The 15340-nt window shown below is 44.6% G+C and overlaps 1 pseudogene; it reads left to right on the top strand.

Annotated features, from left to right (window-relative positions):
- Positions 1-11228: 11228 nt before the first annotated feature.
- Positions 11229-11767, top strand: LOC114702155 (annotated as a pseudogene).
- The last annotated feature ends 3573 nt before the right edge of the window (positions 11768-15340 follow it).

The following is a 15340-nucleotide window of genomic DNA, read 5'->3' as shown; positions in this document are numbered from 1 at the left end:
GACAGAGCTATGCCACCCCACCCCCCCAACAGCCAACTTTAGGACATGCCCTCCTCCCTAAGATGGCCTGTGCCCTTCAGCAGTGACCTCACCTCACTCTCCCACTCCCACCCGAGGGAATTACCAATCAACTCTGTGTCTGTTAAGTCACCTTTAGGGGGCGCTTCATGCAAAGGGAATTGTAGGGGTTTTGTTGTTTGCTTGTTTGTATTTTATTTTATTTTTTTAGGTTTCTTTCACTTTGGGCATCTGCATCCATTTTATAGCCTGTAACAGTACTTTATTCCTTTTTGTTGCTGAACTGAATCCATTGTATGAGCTTTCAATTTTTATTTTTCATCTGTGAATGGCATGTAGGTTGTTTCTTCTTTGTGACTATCATAAATGATGTTATTGTGAACTCTAGCAAAGTTCTATGTGAACTTAACATTTTCAGTGTTTCAATCCCTACAGGGGGAGTTGCTGGGTCATACAGTAATTCTGCAGCTAACCTTCGGAGCAAGTGTTTCGAAGTGTTTCCCCTTTGTCCAGAGTGTGTCCTGAACTGCCTCCAGCCTTCCACACCCCTGCTAATGTGTAAGAAGGTGGCAGTTTCTTCACCCTTTACCAGCATTCAGTCCTCTCTGTCTTCTTGCTGATAGTGGGTGTGCAACCACATCTCACTCTGCTTCCTGTGCACGGTTCCCTATTGAGGTGAGCATCCTTTCATATACACATTTGCACTTGTAAATAATTGTTGATTTGTTTCTCATGCATTGAGTGATTACTAGAATTTTATACAAGTGTGTTATGTGTAGTTATGCATATAAGATAGTTATTTCAATAAATTTAACATTTTTGAGATTCATTCATATTGATGTATGTGGCTAAAGTTCATTTCCTTTTTTTTTTTTTTTTACATATATGTCTTATGAATAGCAAGGTGTATTTTCTCTTTCTTCCATGGATGACATTTAGGTCATTTCTAATTCTTTTGCTCTTACATACAAGGATGCTGTAAATATTTTTATACACAGAGGCACTGGTGCCATAATTTCTGTAGGGCATAAATGGCAATGGACCTTCTGGGTCACAATTTCAAATCTACTAGATTCTGCCGAACAGACCTCACTAGTCACCGCTGCAGCACTGACCAGCATCAGCCTTCTTGGTCTGTACTGATCTATAGGAGTGAATTACATCTCACCATGGCTTCACTTGGCATCTCCCTACTTACTACTGAAACAGAACAGCTGTTCTTATGGTTAGGTGTTCCCCTGTGATATGCTGGAGGTGCTGGTCCATGTTTCTGTCCTATGCTTTTTTCCTATTGCTTGTAGAAGTTATTTTGCCATGTGAACAGCGAGATATGCTGTCCACTGTGTATATTTTGAGACCTCCAAACACTGGTCTCTTTTTTAAAGACTCTTTTTATATCACCTTTTGATGAGCGGAAACTCTTAATTTGAATGTAACAAGTCTATAATCATGATGTTTGATTTAGGACCCTTTGTATCTTAAACTTTTTCCTTCCTTCAAGGTTACGAAACTACAGTCTCAAAGCATCTCCTAAAGTGTTTAAAGCCTTGCCCTTCATGTTTAAATATTTGCTGGAGGTAGAATTGATTTTGCTGTGTATAGGGGAAACATCTGTGGTGCAGCATAGATTACCCACAGTCCCAGCCCACAGAAAAGCCCATCTGTGGCTTCCTGGTTTATTTTGCAAGTTGGGCTTTCTGTCCAGCCCCTGGGTGTGTGCGAGTCACCCTCTAGCCTCTTTCTGTTCTGCTGGAATTTGCCCGTTATCTTAGCAAGTGTGTTGCTATTAGCTGGACAGATTCATCTGGTGATGAGTCCTCTTTTGTTCTCCTTTCTCGGGAGAATCTTGACATCCCTTGTGCTCCAGCATGGACCAAGCACACGTCCTACCCGAGTTACAGCCCCAGCCACTGACTGCTCCTCACCTTCGCCCTTCCATGTAAATTTTAGAATACAGTTGTTGATACAGAACAAAGCTTATTATAATTTTTGTCAAAATCACTCTTCTGCAGCAGAATCAAGGGAGAACAGACACTTTCCCAACACTGAGACTTCTAGAATACCACAAATGATGAACCCTCTTAGTTTTATCTTTTAAATACATTTCACAAAAGTTTGAAAGCTCTCTCCATCTGGACTTGTATGTCTTCAGTAGATTTATCTCTAGGTTCTGAGTGGTTTTGATACTATTAAAAATGATGCCTCTTTGGAATTGTGTGTTCTATCTGTGCTAGCATGGGAAGATGTATTTGACTTTTTCATATTGATTGTCTTTTTGTTTTTGAGATAGGGTCTCAGTATGTATCTCTGGCTGCCCTGGAACTTGCTATGTAGACCAGACTGTCCTGGAAACTCACAGAGATCCTCCTGCCTCTGCCTCCCAAGTGCTGGTGTTTAAGGCGTGCACCATCATGCCTGGCCTAGCCTTTGCCCCACCCCCTTCCTCCTCCTCCTCCTCCACCCCTCCTCCCCCTCCTCCTCCTCCTCCACCCCTCCTCCCCCTCCTCCTCCTCCTCAGGGCATTTCTTCCTCTTCCTTCTTTTTAATGCACTGAACTTGCTCTTTAGCTCGTATTTCTGTGTGGATTCTCTGGATCTTGGATCTGACCATGTAGACTTCTCATCAGTTATAAACAGTGAGTGACTGTCCTAGGACATCCTGCATTCTGCCCCACATCCCACCCTCACCCTTCATTTCTTTGCCAGGTATTGGGAAGAACCTCTAATATTAGTTGAATACACGAATTTCTTTTATTCCATTTTTATTCTTCTTGATTTCCAGAGGTATGGTGGGTTCAGAACTGGAGATCATTGCAGAAGAAATGAGTGTTTGGAAGCTGACTGCTCTGCACTCCAAGAGCAACTTCCTCAGTGTTTTTTCTAATCTGTATCTAATTTTTCTAGCCACTTGTATCAGCTTCCTGGTTTTAATTTTCAAGTCATACAAGATAGATAACAATCTGAACAGTGAGGACACGTCCAAGTCTCTCTGTTCCACTTCGGCAGAGCCTTGTGGCTGCTGTCAATTCCCAGAGTGACTCTGAAGATACGTCATTTGCATATGCATGTGCGTGGCTTTTCTTCATACACATCACAACATACCCACTCCTCTGCTCCTTCATTATTCACTGGCACAAACAGAGATGCTCAAAATAGCCCTCTTTCCCATTTACAGCTGTCACCTAAGATTTAAAAGAACATTTTTAACATTCATGTATTCACTGTGTGCATGTGTTTTGTGTGTGTGTGTGCACATGCGCACACGTGGGCACTCGCCTTGCGGCATGTGCCGAGGTTGGGTTATTGACTTGCAGGAGTCAGGGTTTTTTCTCCTGTTCAGAGTCCTGGGGGTCAAACTCAAGTCACCAGGTTCAGAGATTTTCTAACATTCATCTGTCCTGGTCCTCTTCCTACTGCTTTTCCTGTGCTCACAAATGGCCAAAGAGTGTTTACTAAGGCTCTGTGCTCTTCAGCTACCTTGCCCAGCACAGTACAGGATTCTTTCCTGCAAATCCATTCTTAAGATCTCAGCAGCCTTGGGGACAGAAGAGGCAGCTTTCATCAGCAGGTGTCTGAAGCCCAGGACCTAGCTGAGTTTTCTTCATTAATTCCTGATTTCAAGAAGAGAGTGATCTTTGCCTGGTTTTGTTATTGTTGTTGTTGTTGTTGTTGTCTGAGTTGCCAGCTCTGGTCAGCAGAGACCTATTAATTATTAAATTGAACAAATAAAAGCTTTCTGTAAAGTTTCTGCCGGGCTGGAACTTTGAGTCTTACTGCTCTCGCTCAGCTTGCTCCTGCACTGGAGAGAGGGTGTTACGTAAGCCTTTGCCTTATGGTCACTACATCTGCTTTCCTAACTTTGTTAGCTTTATTAGCCTTCATTCGTGACCTGCAGCTTGCTAGTGATGCCTTTTAGAGAAGGAATTAAATCGTTGAGTTTTACTTTCTATAATACTAAAAGTACTTTACAAACAGCATGTACCAAATGACTACGCTAATGAATAAACAAATTAAATGTAAACAGATTTTGTTAGAGTTTGGTTATTATACTAAATATCCAGTCAGGAATCAGGGACGTTATAAAAACCATAGAAACTTGTGGGTTTCACAGTCATTGTCATAAGACAGTTCTTCAACTCTGTTTTTAAAGAAATGAGTCCACTCTCAGTTCAGAATTGGCTTAGTAGACACGACATAAACCTCAAATAAGTATAATTTAAATCTAAGCGTAATTCAGTGTAATTTTCTCTCATCAAAAAGTCCAGGTCTCACCGGGCGGTGGTGGCGCACGCCTTTAATACCAGCACTCGGGAGGCAGAGCCAGGTGGATCTCTGTGAGTTCGAGGCCAGCCTGGGCTACCAAGTGAGTTCCAGGAAAGGCGCAAAGCTACACAAGAGAAACCCTGTCTCAAAAAACCAAAAAAAAAAAAAAAAAAAAAAAAAAGTCCAGGTCTCCACACAGGACTCCTGTGGCGCCTGCCATGATGGCAGACATCCAGGCTTCTGCTGCCATTTTCAGAATATGACTCCTCCATCACAGTGCAGGACAAAATCATACCATCACATCAGCGTTCCCACCAATTAGAAAATGGAAGAATACACCCTCTGCTTTAAAGGTACTTACTTCCTCCAAGTTGCTTCCAGTATTTTTTTTTATACCTCATTGGGCCGCAGCAAATCAAATAGGATTCTGGGAAATGTAGTTTCTACTGGAAGCAGCCATGTCCTGTCCAGAATTTGGGAGTTTTATTGCTAAGGTTGATAGGATAGCACAGATATTGGAGACAAATAGAAGTTAGACATATATTTGGATAAAATTTGAACGCATTGTCAGAAAAAGTTCTGACGGACCATTCATAGCTTGTTCTCTGGCTCCCACACTGTTTCTTCACATTGCTTCAAACCTTTGTTTCCATTTTCCTCCTCTCTAAGAGGAGGACTCCATCTCACCTTTGCACACGTACTTACTGCTGGGATTTAGAACTCCTAGATTAGATGCTCTGCCACCCTGCTTTTCTATCATCTCTAATATCTAATATCACTAATACTTCTGCTTTGTAGCATCTACCACAATCGAAATTGCAAGTTATTTGCATTGTGATTTGCTTTATTCTACCCTACCCTCACCTTCAGGCCTCCAAGTCCTATGAATCAGGAAACTTAGTTTTCTTCATGCCTATATTCCCAGCATCAGGTTAATTGGTTTCTTACTAAGTCTCCTCCAATCCCATGGGAAAACTCACTGTTTATTTGATTAAACAAAAATAAAATAGTCTGCATAGGAAGAGACATGAGCTTGGCTTTAAGGCGCCTGTAGCCAATACAGAGTCTCCTCAGTACTGCTCTGGCCTCCGGACCACAGTGATATACCCACAAGCCTGCAGCTCACACCGGAGGTTTGGAACAATTCTCCTCTGCTTCTTCATCTGCTCATTGCCTGTCATGCCTGCAATCTGCAATGTTAACATTTGAGGTTTAAAGGTAAAAGAAAAACAAAACAAAACAATAAACTACAGGATGTGGAGGTTTCAGGATTTAAAAAAAAAAAAAAAGTCCCATGTTTTATAGAATCAACTAATGAGCTTTTGAATAAAACACTTTCATTTTATAAGAGAGATAATTGTTGAATAACCTAATCCATTAATTATCAAGAATGGAATTTCACTTTGTATTCAAAGTCTTCCTCAAATGCCCTGGTTTAGTCTGCCATAGTAAGAACAGCACACGCACCTGTAGATGAATTTCTAAATGGTCTTATTAAATAAAAAACACAGAGCCAAATATAGGGATGAAAGCCTTAGATCAGGGAAATATGGAAAGCCACCAGCCAGCCAATCTTACCTCACCAACTCTGAAGCTTCCAAAGGTGAGTTACTTCCTGTCTACCCACGCCTTTATTACCTTGATGTTCTGCCCTCTCATTGGCTCTTAGCCCAGCTACCTCACTTCCTCTTCCTACACAGCTCTGTCACTTTCTGTCTGTCTGTACAGACCTCCAGGTCTCTATGGTTGGTAATGGGATTAAAGGTGTGTGTCACCATGCTTGGCTCTGTTCCCTAGTGTGGCCTTGAACATACAGAGATCCTGCCTGCTAAGGGATTAAAGGTTTGTATTGCCTGACTTCTTGTTTACTTAAAAATGGCTGGCCTTTCCCCCTGATCTCCAGGCAAGCTTTATTTATTAATATTTATAAAATATCACCACCCCCACCCCAGGGTTCATGCTGTCATGGACAGTCAGTCTTACCATGCCAGAGGCCAGTGTTCTATCTGCCAATCTGTGCTGACCCATCCACAGGTGCAGAGTAAGCAGGAAGCGGTGTGGAGTCTGTAGACTCTGGGGTGGCCCAGCTCTTGGAAAGCTGTTTTAATATGTGTGGCACTCTGCTGGTTTTTGGTTACCCCTTCACCCCTGAAGTGGTGTGTCAAAAAAATAAAATTCAAGCAGCTGGGCTTCTGGGCTGGCAGAGGATTTTATTTTATGGAGGAGTTTTTATCCTTGTTTTGAAAGAAATAAAATAACTTTTTCATAAGTGTAAGTCACATTGGGTGTGAGTGAGAGTCACATCTGAGTTCAACAACTTTTTAAAAATAGCCGAGTAAAAAATCATTTTTTGCTATCTCAATGTTTAAGCATCAATGGTCAGAATTGACATAATGTGGGGAGGCTGGGGAGGAGGAAGCTGACCTTTCAAACACCTCTTGTGATAGCTAGGAAGCTTCCAGAATGCAGAGATTTGGAGCTTTAACTTGTTTTGAAAGCTGTGAACTTCAGCTTTCCTATAACATGAGGCTTCGATGGACCGAGGAGAAGGAGTTTCCACATTTGTCAAACCATGGGACTTTTCTGGCATTTCTTCAAGATTTTAACTTAGTGATGCCTGTCTTTCATCTTTGAAAGTTTGGTGTTTTAAATCCTTTTTTAAAACTCCCCCATGAAACAGGAAACTTTCTCCCCAGGTTTTAAAGTGCTCCTTGCCTGTTACGCGTCTCCCAGCTCGGAGCCAAGTCTTTCCTTCTCCTGCGCCTCGCAGCTGTGTCCCACGCTGGCACCTCTACCTTTAAAACAGTTCACGAACCCTGAGCATTGAGATGAGAGGATGTGGAGGAAAGTGAAGTGACGAACTTGAATCTGAAACGAAGCCAGTCCTGTTCCACACTGTTCCCAAAATACTTTGTCTTCTAGAGAAATGTAGTCATCAAAGTCGAAGCACAAATCGGGAGTCCGGGCTATAGTTTTACCCATTTAAAAATACCCACCTCCCAGTGCATTTCAGCAGTTACCACTTCAGATGGGATTGGTGTTCTTAAAAACACACGCTCATCTCTTCCGGTTACGAAAACGCCTGCATAACTATTCTTAGACACTTGAAGGGACTTCTGAGTCAATGGGGACACTAGACTTTTCTGCAAGCTGGCTGTCCGTCAGTCCACATCCTGGCTACTTGGCATTCAGTAAGGTATGACAGAGGAGGAAGGCATGCAGTCAGTTGATGGAGGTGGACCTCAGCTGGGGTATTGGGGTTATGGAGAGCAGTTCTGAGGACAGCGGCAGGAGACAGGTGGTACCACGGCTGCACTGTTGCCACTCAGTGGGTAAGTCTGCTTCCAGCTTAGATCTCAAAGAGGAAGTGACGCTTCCCATCACATCCATGGTAGATAGTCCCTTTTTTTGCTCTAAGTGACAGATGTCACACAGATCTAGTGAGAGCAAGAGAGTCAAGCATGATAGCACATCATTCCCAGAAATATGGGTGGAAGAGTGCCAGCATTTTGGGTAGGCAGAGATTATCAAGAAAACAGAGCCCTCCTTGACAACTCTGCGTTCAGTCCTGCTTCACAGAGGGAATTGAGGAATCCATCAGGATGGATGCTGAGGAGGCTGAAGAGGGCTTTTGTGGTGCACACAAAGTCAGTGCATGCTTCCCATGCACTCGGGTGCATGCCACTGCTACTGGTCAATGTCACAAAAGAAACCAGGAGGAACATACAGCTGAAATTACTCAAACCAAACAGAAGCCATGAGTCTGCTGAATCATGTGCTTAGCCAAATGGATAGGTATTTACAATTAAACAGCCGGCGGGCGTAAGCTCAAGGGGCAGTATAGACTTCTAGCTGAGCAAACTATGGTTTTTGAAAACAGCCATCTCCATCATCTGAGTGGAGAGCTGTAGCCTTTGGTCCTCACGTCATCTTGTGCTAGAGCTGAGGGCTAGCTGGAGTTGGAACAAAAGCCACAGGAGATGGGCACCTGCCATTCAGACCACCCGGCAGGGGACCAGGCTGCCTCTTGGGCAGAGTGGTATTTAGAAGAGCTGTGGCAAGCCTGAGGTGCAGAGACTGTGTGGGCCGAACACCAGACTTGGGATGGAAGGCTGCATCTTCCTTTGCCTCTGAATCAGCTGAGGAATCTTTTTCTTCCCAGGTCTGAACATTCTCATTTATAAAATGAAAAAAAACTTCATCCTTTCAGGACTAAAATCTAAATGAGAGGTTGTATGTGAGAGAATGTTGTGACTAAACATACATATCAGTGAGACTTTTAAGAATTAGGAGATGACAAAAAAAATCAATGTTGTAGAACAGGGCAAACGTTGATGATAAGCTCCCATCAGAGGAACCTTTGCTCTGTGAGTCTTGGCCTTCCACAGCAAGCATTCGACTCTCCTGTTATAGCACAAAAGGAGCCCTTCGTAGTATGTGAATGAATGTTTTCATTACACTCTACTTACAAAACCAGGAAGTGGGTAGGTTTGACCCAGGAGATATTGCCTGTCCACCTCTGAACTAGAGGCCTACTGGATTCTAATCGTCTTGCTAGGTGACCTTGTGTGAGTTATTTTCAGTTCCCAAGCTCTATTTCTGTTTGTCTATTACCACTGGATTCCCCATGTCTCCTCAGTGCTGTGACACATGGAACAATGAAGAACCTCATTAAGGAAAAGAGTTTTAGTGAATAAGATTTTGAATTACAAAATTATAGCAGTACATGGATGAATTTGCTGCGTTATAAGTGTTACGTGGGTAGAAAGAAGGATACTCCATTGTCTTAGTTACTGTTCTATGACTGCGACAAAACACCATGACCCAAGCAACTTACAAAAGGAATCATTTAATCTGTCACTCAGAGTTCTGAAGTGCTAGAGTTCATGAACATCATGGCAGGGAGACATGACTCTGGAGTGAAAGCTGGGAGCTTACATTTCACCCACAAACATGAGGCAGAGAGAAAACAGGGAACAGTGTGGGCTTTTGAAACCGCAAAGTCCACCCCCAGTGACACACCTCCTCTTACAAGGCCACACCTCCTAGTCCTCCCAAATAGTTTCACCAAATAGAGACCAAGCATTCAAATATGTGAGCCTATGGGGGCCATTCTCATTCAAACAACCACACATGGGTACCAGTTCATGTATGCATGTGTGAGCAGTTTGTATGCATGCGTGTACATGTATAAGCCATCAATGGCTGTCTTCTATCGATAGCCACCTTATCTGTCTATCTATCTATCTATCTATCTATCTATCTATCTATCTATCTATCTCTCATCTATCTATCTATCTATCTATCTATCTATCTATCTATCGATCTATCTATTGATCTATGTATTTATTTATTTAGACACAGGGTCTCTAACTAAACCTAGAGCTCATTGATGAGAAGACTAGCAGGCCAGTGAGCTGTGGGGACCTGCCTGTGTCTGCCTCCCCCAGCACTGGTGTTACAGACATGAACCACTGTGCCAGGCTTTCATATTGTGATAGGGACACACTGAGCTATATCTCTATCTTCTAAAATAAAGAAAAAACCCTAAAGGTCTGAAGATATAGATCAATGGTAGAGTGTTTGCCCAGCATGAACAAGGTCCTGGGTTCAATATGGATACTGGAAAAATAATTTTTAAGTAGATGAATTGGTAAATTCACCCTGGCTTTTAAGATTTTTTTAAAAAAAATGGCCTCAGGAAGGTTTAGGGCTCTATGCAAAGTCACATAAGTAATAGGAGTGGAAAAGGGTGAACTTGAACTTGATTTCTGCCCTCTGCTCACTGAGACATTCAGCTGGCTCTGGACACTGGCTCGGGGGGCTCAGGGAGGAGTAGGCAAAGCGGACAGTGGAGACTGCTAGTGCACTTGGACTCCACAGCTCCCTTCCCCACAGTGGCCTCTCTTGCCTCACTTCCAAGGATCTGTGCTTGCTGACTCACTCTCGGAGGGCTGTTTCTTTAGCCATCTGCTAGAAACCCACACCCACATACACACATCTCTTGCAAGAGGATCCCAGCAAACCAAAATAAGAGGAACCCTTGTGCCCAATCCAAGTCACAGGAAATCAGAAGAGGATCCAAGGAAGGGTGATCAACAGAACTATTTTTATCTGAGATGGTCGTGGTTTCATCCATGAAAGTCCTTGGAAACCACTCAGTCCTGAGAAAACCAGAGAGGACTTGGTTAGCACGACAGTTAATTCTGGGTGTCCACCTGACTGGACTCAGGAATACTCAGAGAACTGGTAAAGCATTATGTTGGGGTGTAGACTGTCCCACATCCGAGTGCACTTAGGAGGAAGGGTTTGTCCTCTGTGCATGGGTGCTGTTGTAGCAGTGGTGGGTGGGGGCGGCACAGACAGCAGAGGGGATTGGTCTTTTCCTTCTTGTAGCCGGGATCTACTCTTTTCCTCTTGCCTCAGCACATCAGAGCTACACTTCCGGTTTCCCTTACACTCCAGTAGCCCCCTGACCCCTGTATTTTCAGGCTTTTAGGTTTAGACTGAACATCCCTGTGTCTCTGCCTTGTAGACAGCCTGCTGTGGGACTGTCAGCCTCCCCGAGCATGGGAACAACTCCCCTAATGAGTTACCTCTTACCTGTCTCTATCTATCTATCTATCTATCTATCTATCTATCTATCTATCTATCTATCTATCTATGTCATCTATCTTTCATCTACCATGTATGTATGTATGTATGTATGTATGTATCTATCTATCTATCTATCTATCTATCATCTATCTATATATGTCTGTCATCTATCTTTTATCTGTTTATCATCTATGTATCTATCTCTCTACCTATTATCTATCTATCTATCTATCTATCTATCTATCTATCTATCTATCAATCAATCATCTTCTATCTCTATACTATTGTGGTGGTCTAAATGAAAATGTCCATAGGCTCATATGTTTAAATACTTGATCCCGATCCTTTTCACCAAGATGGCGCTGAAAGCGAAGAAGGAAGCTCCTGCCCCTCCCAAAGCCGAAGCCAAAGCGAAGGCCTTGAAAGCCAAGAAGGCAGTGCTGAAAGGCGTCCACAGCCACAAAAAGAAGAAGATCTGCACATCACCCACGTTCCGGTGGCCCAAGACCCTGTGGCTCCGGAGGCCGCCCAAATATCCTCGAAAGAGCACGCCCAGCAGAAACAAGCTTGACCTCTATGCCATCATCAAATTCCCCTGACCACTGAGTCAGCCATGAAGAAGACAGAAGACAACACCACACCTGTGTTCATTGTGGATGTCAAGGCCAACAAGCACCAGATCAAACAGGCTGTGAAGAAACTCTATGACATTGATGTGGCCAAAGTCAACACTCTCATAAGGTCTGATGGAGAGAAGAAGGTGTATGTTCAGTTGGCTCCTGACTATGATGCTCTGGATGTTGCCAACAAAATTGGGATCATCTAAACTGAGTCCAGCTGACTAATTCTAAATATACTTTTTCACCATAAAAAAAAAAATAAAAAAAAAATACTTGATCCCTAGTTGGGGGAACTGTTTGGGAAGGATTAGGAAGTGTGGCTTTACTGGAGAAAGTGTGCCACTTGGGGGTGGGCTTGAGGTTTCAAAAGACTTGTGCCAGCCCCAGTGTGCTCTCTGTCCCCTGCTTACGGCCTAAGATGTGGGCTCTCAGATGTTCCTGTCACCATGTTTTTGCTCTGGAATCGTGATTCTAGCCCTCTGAAGCACAAGCCGCAAGTTAAGAGCTTTCTTTTATAGGTTGCCTTGGTCATGGTGTTTTTAGTCACAGCAATAGAAAGTCCAGAGATCTTGTGTCTCTGGAGAACCCTGACTTACACACTCACCCTGGAAGTCAGCTAATGCAGCACTGTCCTCTTGCTTACCTTTTAATACTATGCTGGTCTGCTCTCCTTTGCCTTGAGTGTGAGGTCTGGTGACTGTGCACAGTGCAGGAAAAGGGTGCCGTGACTCAGGACTTATGCCAGATGCTGTCTGTGGCCATCCTTTCTCTTTGAGCCCTGAGCCACTTGGACAAGTCCGAGAGGGCTGAGGCTGACGAGCTGAAGTGACACATCGTCCTCTGCTATCTCTGCCCCAGTTGGGCCCAGCTTTCCATTCACCCCACAGCACCAACCCTGAGTGAAGTTGCTGGGAGTGAGCAGCTCATACACCTGAAGAAATCTGCCACTGAGCTGTGCAAGCAATTCCAGTTGAGATGAACGATGAGAATTACTCAGCCAGGTGTAACATTGGAATCTATAATAAAATGATTGTGTACGATGCCTGGTTCTAAGGTAGCTGGTTATGGCAAGAGATAGTTGAGGCAAGTGTAAAATCTGGCCTCAATAAAGCACTCGTACCATCATAAACAACAGGCCGTCTTCCAACAGGTGTTCTACCAGTTCTGGGTAACCCTCAGGCTGCTGCATGAGCAAATGGTGCCAGCCAGCTGAGAGTCGTCTTTATCCCCACCTGCCTTTCCTCTAACACCTTGGCGTGCCGCGTTGCCATATGCTCCATGGACTTCTTGATAGTCACCTCTTGCGCTCCAGTCTTAGACTGTTTTGTTTTCCACGGTGACAGACTGCATGCCGCGGGCCATCATCTCTATGAAGTGGACTCTCACGCATCATCACATCCGTCCAGAGTAGTGACCAGCTGACTGCTTCTTTCCAATTTGGCTCCATAATTGAAAACCTGATGGGTGAAACAGCAAAGCTATGTCTTCAGCGTCCTTGAGCACATGATACACTCTCGCCACTGTGGCTGTACTAGGTGTCTTCCCTCTGCTGCTTTACAAACCTGATCGCTGTACTGTTGCATGATATTTTATTTGTGTTCTGACAGATGAAGCTTGCTTGGAGTCAGAGGGCGGAGATAGCCACTAGTTAACCATAGAGGTTTGGAGGACTGTAGAGAGAGGGACAGGAAGTGGTAAGGCGGAGTGGAGACAGGATCTCGGCCCTTTTGGTCAGAGGAATGGAAGAGGTAGGAAGTACTTGTGGGTGCTCCCCTCCTTCTCTGGTTGTTCAGGTTTTTACCCCAATGTCTAACTCTTGGTTTTTGTTGATAAGATTAATTAGATTTTCGCATCATTGTACTCCAGCTCTTTGAGTGCCTCTAGAAAGGCCTGTTCTTCAGAGAAGTTAACATCTGTGTTTAGCAGGGGTATTGAAAGTAGAAAGCAAGTAACAGGGTTTCAGATCATTTTGAAAGTTTGCAGCATTCATCTCCCTGAATTTTGCTTCCAAGGCTTCTCCTGCATATAATCCTTTGCATGTTCTTGCACTGTGAGATCAAAAAGGTGGCACTGGTATTTATTTGCCGTGTGTTCAAATGGTAGAGATGAGGTTCACAGAGTCAGCTATTGAGGAAAATGGCCCCTGGAGACAGTAGCTAGAGTTTTTCTCTCCGAGTCCCACCAAGCCCTGGCAGTCCAGTAGTCCATAAAATAAACATACAGACGCTTATATTATTTAAACTGCTTGGCCATTAGCTCAGGCCTACCACTGTCTAGTTCTTACTCTTATACTCAGCCCATTTCTGTTAATCTGTATGTCACCACGTGTTCCGTGGCTTTACCTGCTGCCTTTACATGATGCTCCCTGAACAGCAGGCTGGCGTCTCCTCCTCTCTGCCTTCCTGTTCTCTCAATTCTCTCTGCTAGTCCTGCCTATACTTCCTGCATGGCTACTGGCCAATCAGTGTTTTATTTATCAATCAATCATCCACAGCAGGAGACCATGGGCATGTCGGAGTTGTAAGAGGCCACAGGATGCAAGAAGCAGAAGATGATGGTAATGTAGATGTGGCCAGTTTAGGACTAAGACTTAAGTCCCCAACTTCCCAGACAAGCTCCCTCAAGATCCTCACATGGTCATCTCCCTGCCTTCCTCAAATTCTGTTGAAAATACTCAGAACTGCTGAGGAAATAAGCCCTGGCAATGTGGGAAGGGGCTAACATCACCCTGAGAGGTATTAGTGAATGTGTGGATGACAACGGTGTAGGGGACACAGTGACAGTAAACAGATGGAGGAACCCACCACAGCTGGAGTGGAAGCTGCCACTCAGCCTGACCCCAGGGAAGTGCGAGTGTCTGGGCTGGTGAACTGTGGAGGGAGTGCTCAGGAGAAGACGACCCTCAGCAAAGCTGGGCTGACGCCCACTCTCCTCCCATGCATAGATGTTCCCCTAGCCTAGCCTTGAGTGTGAGAGCTCAGCCATAAGCTCAGCGATAGACCAAAACCTGATGGCTGTCTGGGGAGAGAGCGAGGCAACCCACAGTGGAGGGCTGGAGGCCCCTGGTAATTCTGCCCTGGTTCTTCAGGAAGAGCGGGAAAGATGGCCGGCTGGCACTCTCGTGGCCTGTTGAACGTGAATAAATGCTGTTTCCTGCACCTAGAGCAGCAACAGAACAAAGGAAAGCTCCACCCAGGCCTGGCCTGCTCCACAGAGCATTTACTGGGGCCACTTTTACAGCCTGGGTAACTCGGATGGATGTATTGCTAAAAGCCCACCCCAGCATAGGTGAAAGCTACATCTCTGGAGTCCCCATCCCAACTTTCTGGCAGCTTTACCCAAGAGTCCTCCATGATTGTTCACAGCTTATGTAACTGCATGGGGGGTCTAGGGAGACATGGCTCTCAGGAGCCTCCCACCTCCCTCCTGGAGGGAATGTGGCCGTCTAGAGGAAACAGCTCCACAATGCATCAGGAAGTGCAGCGGCCTCCAGTCCACGTGTCTCACACCTGACAGCAGCAACATGAGGTGTGTCCAGGGAAAAGTGCTCACAGCACTGGAGAGGAAATGGCCAGCCAATGGCCCGTGTCTGCCCACCCGTGTGTGAGGATGAAGGGACGAGCTGCAGCTCCCGGGGATTTGCAGGAAGCTGTGTTCTCCCAAAAGGTGCAAGGAAAAGGAGAGAAAACTCATGGTGGAAGAGAACTTTTAAAGATGACCCATTTGTTTTCATCACTGAGGGGACATTTGCAAAGGAAAAGGCAATCGGGAACGAGTTCTTTGAAATTAAAAATGTTGGATAGACATCAAAGGGAATAATGGTGGTAACAGAATAGAATCTAT

Source organism: Peromyscus leucopus, chromosome 16_21 (assembly GCF_004664715.2).
Source record: "Peromyscus leucopus breed LL Stock chromosome 16_21, UCI_PerLeu_2.1, whole genome shotgun sequence".
Taxonomy (NCBI): domain Eukaryota; kingdom Metazoa; phylum Chordata; class Mammalia; order Rodentia; family Cricetidae; genus Peromyscus; species Peromyscus leucopus.
The sequence above is the reverse complement of the archived record's forward strand: the minus strand, read 5'-3'. Positions and strand labels throughout refer to the sequence as shown.